Below are 9,627 nucleotides of genomic sequence, written 5' to 3' on the forward strand. Positions count from 1 at the left end.
TCCAAACAGCCAGCAATCTATTAGATTTGAATCATTGGAAAGAATAGGAAGGTTGAGAAAAGTGATCACAACTCAAATGAGAGCCAACAGGAAATGAAGACCCAATAAAGTGTTTTTACCTGAAGAAGGCATCATGAGCTTTCCAGGAAGAGGAGTCTTTGGCCTAGGCACCAATCTGCAGTGGTTTTTCTGGGGCTATAGGAGCCACCATGGTTTCCCACCCTCGGTCTCCCCCCAGCCCCCCTTTCAGTCTCTGTTCCTTTCTTTTCCTTTGGTGTATGTTAGGGTTTTGTTGTTGTTTTATTTTGTTTGGTTTGCTACTATTAAGTCCAAGGTTGTTGTTTTTTTTTTTTTTGCCAGTCCTACATCTTGAACTCTGGATCTAGACTCTCTCCCTGAACTTTTGTGTTCAAGGCTAGTACCTTACCACTTAAGTTCACAGCTTTTTTAAAAAATTGTAGTTTAATGGAGATAAGAGTCTCACAGACTTTTCTGCTCAGGCTGGCTTTGTACTGTAATCCTCAGATCTCAGCCTCCTGAGTTGCTAGGATTACAGGCGTGAGCCAATGATACCTGGCCATTGTCCAAGGATTTTTTGATGTACATGATTGCTGATAATCATCTTTGATGTAATAGTCCTTCCTATACTCCAAGGTATAGGAAGACCTCTGAAGACCTCTCTCTAATGGGTTAAGTAAAGCCAATTCTCTTAGCTTTTCCTTGGGGCTTTGGTTTTTATTAGGAAACAATGCAAAAATAGAGTTGAAGTGTAAACATCCTCTTCTCTGGAATATAGGAGTCTTTGCACTTGGGGCTTTTATTCTCATCCTCGACATGTAAGATCTTCCGCTAGAACACATGACTGGGGACTTCGCTGGATGAGTCAGAGATTGAGAAGAACCTCTTCCAGTGTCTGTGCATGGTGCTTGGAATGTAGGACTTTCTATAATCCTCTTAGCATCTCTGAGAGCAGATATTACTCTGTTCCGGTTGTAGGTAAGTAAATCCAGTCCCACCATGGTTTATGCCCTTTTCCCAGTCACTAGGAAGGTGCAGAGCTAGGGGTCTGCACCTGTGTCTCACTAAATTCACCACCTTCCCCTCATTTGCCCAACAATACTGCTTCACTAGTGGTTCACCCCTGCCCAAGCCCACCAAATCTGGGCCAGAACAATCAGAACAGTAAAAAACACCTTGGTTATTGCAACACATCTTGCTCTACTTTTCACAGAAGGCCAGCTTCATGTGTGACCTACTCAGCTCACTGTGAGAACAGCACACCTGTGCTATTGGGATAGCAACACAATAAATTTTTGTTGAGTGTTTTTTTTATTCCCCTAATAGTTTACTTATTTCTGGGCATGCAGGATCTGCAGATGGTAGACTATTTAAAGCATTTTGAATGATAAAGAGCAGAAGCCTTGGGAGTCAGAAAAACTTCATAGCCGTGTGACCTTACGTAAGTCACTAATCTCTTTGATCTTCACATTCCACGTTTTTTTGTAAAGAGATTATATAAATAGTTCCACATCACATTGTGCACACTGTACCATGCTTACTCGTGAAGCTGGCAATAGGAGAAGAAAACTTTGAGCCAAGAAGGAAACAAAATCCCTAGGCTTTCTTTCCATGGATTGATAGATACCTACTTCATGCCTGTCCCCCAACCTTTAAAACAGAAGAAACAGAAACTCACACTGAAGAAAAATAGGAGATAGGATGACAGAAGGTGAGACATCGCAACAAATGGCTAGAAATTTGAAAGTTAAGAAAATCAGCAAAACAAATTCAAGTTCAAAGCATCTGACCGTTAAAAAAAAATAGGCTGTTTTGCTCCCAGGGAAACTCTGAAATTGGAGAAATGTGGAATAGAGAAAGATGAGAAGGGAAATAGGGGACTCCCCAGTCTCCATGAAGAGCATACATGAAGAACATGATATCTGCATCCCAAACAGGCATGTCTCTATTTTCCCCTCCCTAGAAAAACAGCAGTTTTCTTGCAGATGTGGCTCTAAATACAAGACATGAGGAAAAGCAGAGGAGTGAGTATAAAAGAGAGCCTTGTATCACTATCACCTCTACAGCTGGGCTTTAAGAGAGTAGACAAGCTAGATGTCTCCAAGGAAAATGCCTGTAGAGATGTGCAGCTTTCATTCCACTAAGAGCCTACTGGACCTCTGCCAGGGGTCCTACAGTGAGCAGAGTAGTTGCTGATGAGGCTTCTGCAGACCCAGAATGTCACCGCATGTTAGCGTCTCATTCCTAAATACCATCAGACAAAACAGGATGGCCATGCGTTTGTAGCCAACCTCCAATATAGAAAGCAGACCAAAAACAGAGGGGAGGTGGAGGTAACTAAAGGCTGGAGGTGGGGTTCAATGGCGCAGCAGGACTGAGGGAGAGTCAGCCGGAAAATAGAACCCAACTGGGTAGTTAGGGAAAGACAGCGACCCCTTCAAGAGACAATGCCCTGTTTCTTCCTGAAGACCTGGAAGTCAAGGATCACAGCCTTGATGAAGAGGAGGTCCCTGAAGACCCTTGAGCAGCCCCGTGCAGTGGACAGGCACCCCTCCCCACCTTAGGGTGAGGTGGGCAGCGATCCAAACAATTACGAGAGCAGACGAGACTCACCCAGAAGGGATGTGAATGGAGACACTCAAAAACACTGGGAGTGACTACCAATTTCCAGGTCCCCCCTCACTCTCATGCCAAGAGGTCCGGCCTTCCCCCCTCCTCGTCCAGGAAGCAGGTGATCCGTACCTCACTTGGCCCAAGGTGGCCCTCTCAGCTGGGAATCCTAGTTGGGGGTTTATATCAACGTGCCAATAGCCAAGAGGCTGTTACACACATCTGCTTTGGTACCTTAATCTCACTTCCTTCTTTTTTAATTTAAATTTCATTGTAAAGGTGATGTATAGAGGGGTTACAATTACGTAAGTCAGGTATTGAGTACATTTCTTTTTCTACAGTGTCACCCCCTCCCTCATTCTGTCCCAGTTTTCCCCCTCCTAACACCCCCCTCCCCTCCAAGTTGTATAGTCCATTTCCTACATTGTGTGTAGTGAGTGTCACGGATGAATTTGTTTACCCTTCATCCCACCATTTCTGTGTTTCCCCTTCGCCTCCCCAAATCATAATATCACTTTCAAATAAGCTTTGTTTCTGATCCCTCTTCTCTTGTCTCATAATTCTTTCTTTGGTGGGGAAAAGAAAGAACTTCACACCTTAGCTTGTATCAGTATTATCCTTAAGCAGGCCTAAGCCTAGGTTTGTTCCCCAGCAACATCCACTCCTTCCCCAAACGGGGAGGAAAAATAAAGAAAGAAACCCCACAAAAATATAATCAATGTGAGAATGAGGATAAAACATCAAAATAACTAGAATTAATATCCCTAGAGATAAAAAAGAATGCAGTATATCTGCGAAATAGGCACAGAATGCTGTAGAATCCTTAAAAATCTTCAAATGATGGGAAACAGTGTTGTGAGTTAAAAGCACGATGTCAGAAATATCACTCAAAAGAAGTCATAAGATTAAGCAAAGGAAATTGAAACCATTCAACAGATTGTTAATACAGACAGAAATGAAAGAAGAAAAAAGAGAAAGCTAATGGATCAATCCAGAAAGCCTATCTGATTAAGATCCAAAACAAGCAAACAAACAAAAAAAAAACAATTTCTTTCAACTATTTCTGCTTCTAAGAAGATGGAGTGCATGTACTTTCTCCAGTTCTTTTTACAATGGACAATTAGAAAACATGAGAATTGCATCAAAAGCAAACATCTTAAGATTCTGAACGCTGGAAAGAACCATGCAGAGCAGGAACTGAACATCAGAAGGCATGACGTTGAGTTCTTGTTCATCTCAGTCTTGGAGAGGAAGGTGGCAATTCCAGAGATGCCAGAGTGCAGACCTATCTGTTTTGTCAGAGAAAACCTAGAAGGACAGAATACAATCAGTCAATAAATGTCTACTTTGGGCAAATACCACAGGGAAAAAAACTATCTCAGAAAGTGCTTAATGGGAACCCAGATGCTGCTCCCTCAAGTCTATCTGGGACCCCCTTAGATCCCAGTCTGTTGGCATCAGCAAAAGACAGTGGGTAGCCTGGGTTTTCAAGCCTGTGGGCAAGAAGATAGCATTCCTGTCTCGTACCATCAGCAGAGATCAAGATGAGACCCCAGCAGCTGTCAATCCCTCCTCTCTTTCCCTACGGATGGAGGGCAGAGCACTAGTGGGACGTTAGGACTTTGATCACAGTAACATGGTGGCCACTACAGCAGTGTCAGTTGATGCCAATGGAAGCTAGAACCCATGGCCAGCCAGCAGTAACCAACCCCACCTAGAGTGTCAAAGGAGGTGACTCAGCCCTCCAGGCTTCCAGCTCTACCTGGAAGTAATGAAGTGGTAGTCCCCTTCATCTCCTGCTGGAGCAACGTCTAAAAGAGCCACAAGAGTTACAAGGTGTAGCTGTGCAAATGAGATCCAGAGTCTTACACTAATATATGTACAAAAGCCAGTGGAAAAATATCAGTCTCTATACCAACAACCATGAAAGTGTCAGACTGAAAGAAAATAGAAAAAGCACATCAACAATATGAGAATAAGATGAAAGATATTTGAATATCTGAAAAAGATTTTTTAATGTATCTATGGTAGAAAGAACTGTTTCAACAAGAAATTAAAAACCCTTTTGTGATCCATGAAAGGATAGAGAAACCTCAGCAATTTTTTTTAAATAAGAGAAATACATGGACAATGTTTGGCAACTTTAGGATGAAAAAAATATAATAACCAAGATAAAAAGCTCAATGAGTAGGCTCTAACACAAGATGGAAGAAGCAGAGGAAAAAATCAGTGACCGAAAAGAATCATAGAAATTATGCTATATGAACAGCAAAGAGAAAATGGAACTGACTCTCAAGGAACTGTGTGACTAGTAAGAAATATGATATGTCATCACTGTCCCAGTAGAGGGAAAAGGAAATGGCTGAAAATTTACTTAAAGAAATACTGGCTACAGGTGGAAAAGTGTAGGCTAATAGGGAAAAATACAAAAAGAAATAATAGCTATAATATCCCTGAATTTTGGCAGAAGAATTGGGAGAATCTGAGATTGACAAAAGCAATCTGCACATTCATGAGAATGAATCCAAATAAGATAAACCCAAAGATGTCCTCACAAAGACAAGACATAACTAAACTTCTAATATGTAAAGACAAGGAAGAAAGATCTCTTAAAAACAGCCAGAAACAAATGCCGCTTTACTCCTAGTAGAAAATAATTCATGCAACAGTGGATTCATCATAATTTCCTTCAAACATAGTAGAGGCCAGAACACTTTTCAAGCATTGAAAGAAAATAACTAACCCAGAATACATTGGACAAACTTTAGGCCACAGATTACCAATCAGCAATGAAAAGGAGCATAGGAAATAACCTGATTGAATATCCACAGAATTATGCTAAATGAAAAAGAGTTAGCTAGTTTCAATACAAACAACAGAACAAAAGCCATCGATAACGCCTTTGGAAAAGAACAAAGCTTGGGATTTTAAAAGAAAACGAAAACAGAAAAAAGAACTACTCCCATCCTGAGATTTTTCTTGACTTGGCTCACCATAAACATACTTATAGCATTGGAACAAAATAATGAATACTGATTTAGCCCCCCAAAAGCCAAAGATGTAATGGAAAGAAGGAGATAGTATGGATGAAATTTTCTGTAGAGTCACTGTGAAAGTGTTACTGTGTGTATTATATGATAGATTTTTATAGCACCCCAAATTGAGAAAGTAAGAACCCTAGAACAACAAACATTTCAGATTAAAATCTAATGTGTGTGTGTGTGTGTGTGTGTGTGTGTGTGTGTGTGTGTGTGTGTGTGTGTGGAGAGAGAGTTTTTGTGTGCGTGTGTGTACTTGGGAGAATGCATAGTATACAACTAAGAAGTTATAGTTGGTTTACTTTTGTGGATAATGATGGAATCATTCACTACTGGTTTGACTGTCAATGTAGTGATTATAACTTTAAAGCCATATATATGTATTACATTGATTATGGTAGGGGAAAAACAAAGGAGAAGGCAATAATGCTTGATAAGAAATGTACTCATTACCTTGCTCATGTAACTGTAACCCCTCTGTACAGTATTCTCACATCAAAAAACTTATTTAAAAAAAGTAAACTTAAAAAATTGAAAGGAATAATGTGAATGAATTTTTTCTTTCATCTAACTATGTGTTCTATGGAGATAGGTTGGGTTGGGTCATATCCAATCTCTTATCTGCGAATATCTTAGAAGACCTAGGCACATTTTCCACAGAATTCCTGAGCATCTCCATTCCCCATCAGTATTAGTAGTAACCATAGTAACATCATTACGTGCTCTAATATCTGGAGCCTGTGAAGAACAAGAGGGAAAGATGGTGGATGTACTCTGCTGTATTTCTTCTTGGCTTTTCTTTTGGCTCTTTGCCTTTGTGAAGATGGAAGATTTGGGACTGGCTAATAGTGCAGATCCATGTACCACCTTAATGATCCTGTTTTTCTTCTTTATGACCTGCTGAGGGCTGAGTGACTGAAAAACAAGTGTGTTAAAATGCAGCCTCCAGCGTAGTTATACCAACAAAGAAGAACAGGAGGAAAAATCAGCTCCCACAGATGGTTTTTAAATCGGATCAAAGGAGGAGTCATTTATTGCTCCCTCTGCTCGGTACAGGCTAAGATTTCTGATTTGCACCATGCTGTTCTCATAATTTGAAGGTTTCTGCCAACAGGTAGATAATCTTTTACGTCTTGTGAGCTGAAAGTTCACAAAGCCTCAGCCACCTCGCCATGTGGATACAAAGAGCATTACCATTTTACTGATGGAGAAAGTGAACCTTAAATGCATTCGTCCCATCTGGCAAAAAAATTAATAAGGGTCAACTGTATGACCGGGCTTTTTGTGGGCCCTGGGATGCAGAGATCACAGGCAGGATCCTTGATTTCCAGAATTCAAGGTGCTGTAGATAGAGATGCAGACTAAATGCTGAGATGGAGATACACGACATGGGAGGGACTCATTCATCCTTTGTTCATTCATCAATTCAACAGATAATTAGTTCAGTCTAAGTGCTAAGTTCTTCCTGGATACTGAAGATACATGGAAGAATAAATAACTTAATCCTTGCTTTCATGAAACTTGGAGTCTAGTCTAGTGGTGGTGGAATTTCCTAGGGCAGAGGAAGGCTAAGAATTCTAATGCCCCGGTCATCCCTACAACTACTAAATCTCTAGACATGGAAGCACTGTGTTAGGCATCAAAACTACCTTAATCGCTACTCTTTTCCTCCCTCAGGGAGCCTGTTATGTCAAGACTGATTGGCTCAAAAGATCAGACAGACAGGAAAAAGTGTGAAATATGGAACAGTGATGAGTTGTCATGATAGAAACTCATAGGGTAAGTGACAGGGAATTTAGGGAGTAAGGGCTCTGTATAAACCACATTGACCAGTGGAAGCTTCTTGGAGGAAGTGGTAGCTAATGTGGTACCTGGAAGATAAAGGTTTGGAAAAAGCATTGTAGGAAGAGAAAAGAACTTATACTCAGATTTGGTTTTGGAAGGCCAAAGCCAGATGCCTCTGCTGAGCCTGCTTGTCTATTCAGCAGAGCTACCAATAGCCTTCCTTCCTTCCAGCTGTTGTGAAGCTGTGATTGACATTGGACATCAAGATTTTATGGCCTGAAAAAGGGTAGAAGTAAGAGCAAGCCACACATTACAAACAGGATAGGGCAAAGCTCCTCTACTGAGACCTCACCTCAAGCTGGTTTATTTGAGCTGAAGAAAGCTAGCACTGACCAGAAGTAATGAGGCTGTTTGCTTAAACAAAAGAAGTGTCAGACTTTACGGGATAAAATATTCAGGGGATAAAATTGATTAATTACTAGTTAGTCATGGCATGGCTTTAAAAGGTACTTTTCTTCTTGTATACAACATCCTGCTTTTGTACTTGGTGTGGTGACTTAACCCAGGAACAACAACAACAACAACTACTACTACTACTACTACTATTCACACACACACACAGACACACACAATCTTAACCTTGGATTTCACAATTGCTTGGCTAATACTCTACCACTTGACCCATGCCTTTACCCTGACTTACTGCTCTTAACATAATATTTTCCAGGTCCATCCATTTCCCTGAAAATGACAAAATATTATTTTTCTGATGAATGAGTAAACTTTTCTTACACACACACACACTCATATTCACATATTACTTCACTTAACACAATATTTTCCAGGTCCGTTTGTTGCCCTGAAAATGACATAATATTATTCTTCCTAATGAATAAGATTCCATTACATACACACACATAATCCACACATATACACTGTATTTTCTTGATCCTTTCATCCATTGAAGGGCATCTGAACTGTTTCCATACCTTGACCATAGTAAATAGTGCAGCAATGTATGTGTGTATGTATTAGTACTGAAATGTCTATATTAATTCCTGTCATTTTGTTTGATTCTTTCCTACTTTTCATTTGCTTATTTGCTCATCTGGTGGGATTTGGGATTCATTTATCTATTTTGTCCCTATTTTCATGTGCCTTCTTTTGTGTGATTTCTTTGACTATTTTCTATAATTCAAGTTTAATTGACATATTGCTTTATTTTTTAAACTTATGGTAGAAGGTTTTTATTTGTTTCTCAATTATGAATGATGGCTTTGCTAGCTAGATTAATCTAAGTCAGCAGTGGCTCTCCTCCAGGGCTTCTAATACATCACTGCATGTCCCCCTTGCTTTTAAGGTTTCTGGTAAGAAATTTTCTGTTATCTTGATAGGCTTAACGTAATACATGACTTGGAACTTTCACTATTCTTTTCTTATACTGCACACTTTATGTTTTGACTGTGTTGTGTCCTGGAGGTGCTTTTCTGGTCCTGTGTTATGGGAAAGACTACTGTACTGTTTCTTTTTCAAGATTGGGGAATTGTCTTCTATTATTTTATTAAATATTTCTTTCTATCCCCTTAGATTTTACTTCTTATCCTATGCTCATCATTAAGTTTGGTCTCTTAATAGTGACTCAAAAGTATAGCCCTTTTCAACTCCAATTCTCTTCAGTTTTTCCCTAGTTTTTCATTTGCCTATTATGTTACCTCTACGCTATCTTCAAGTCCTGATATTCCGTTTTCAGTTTGGTCCATTTTACTGGAAAGACATTCTAGAATATTTATTTGACTTTTATGAGTTTTACCTTTTCTGGATTTCAGTTTTAATCATTTTCACACCTGTGTGTCTTTGTTGGATCCTTCTTTCATAGCCAACCATGTCTAAGTTATTTCACTCAGACATTTATCTGTATTCTCTTTGAGTTCTGTTGTCAGTATTCGTATGTCCCTTAAATTCGTTTTTGATACATGTCCTCCTTCATTTCATTGATCCATCTTATAATCATGCTTTAGGGCTTGTTGTTGGGCTTTTTCTTCTATATCTCTGTCATTCTAGTGGGGCTGTTGATCTTTAGAGGTGTCATGTTACCTTGTTTTTTTTTCATATTTGGGCTTCTGTATTAAGATGTATAAGTCTAAGGTCAGTTTATTGGTTCAATATGTTAACTACC

This window comes from Dipodomys merriami, unplaced genomic scaffold, assembly GCF_024711535.1.
Source record: "Dipodomys merriami isolate MVZ:Mamm:240054 unplaced genomic scaffold, mDipMer1.0.p SCAF_4, whole genome shotgun sequence".
In the NCBI taxonomy this organism is placed as follows: Eukaryota; Metazoa; Chordata; class Mammalia; order Rodentia; family Heteromyidae; genus Dipodomys; species Dipodomys merriami.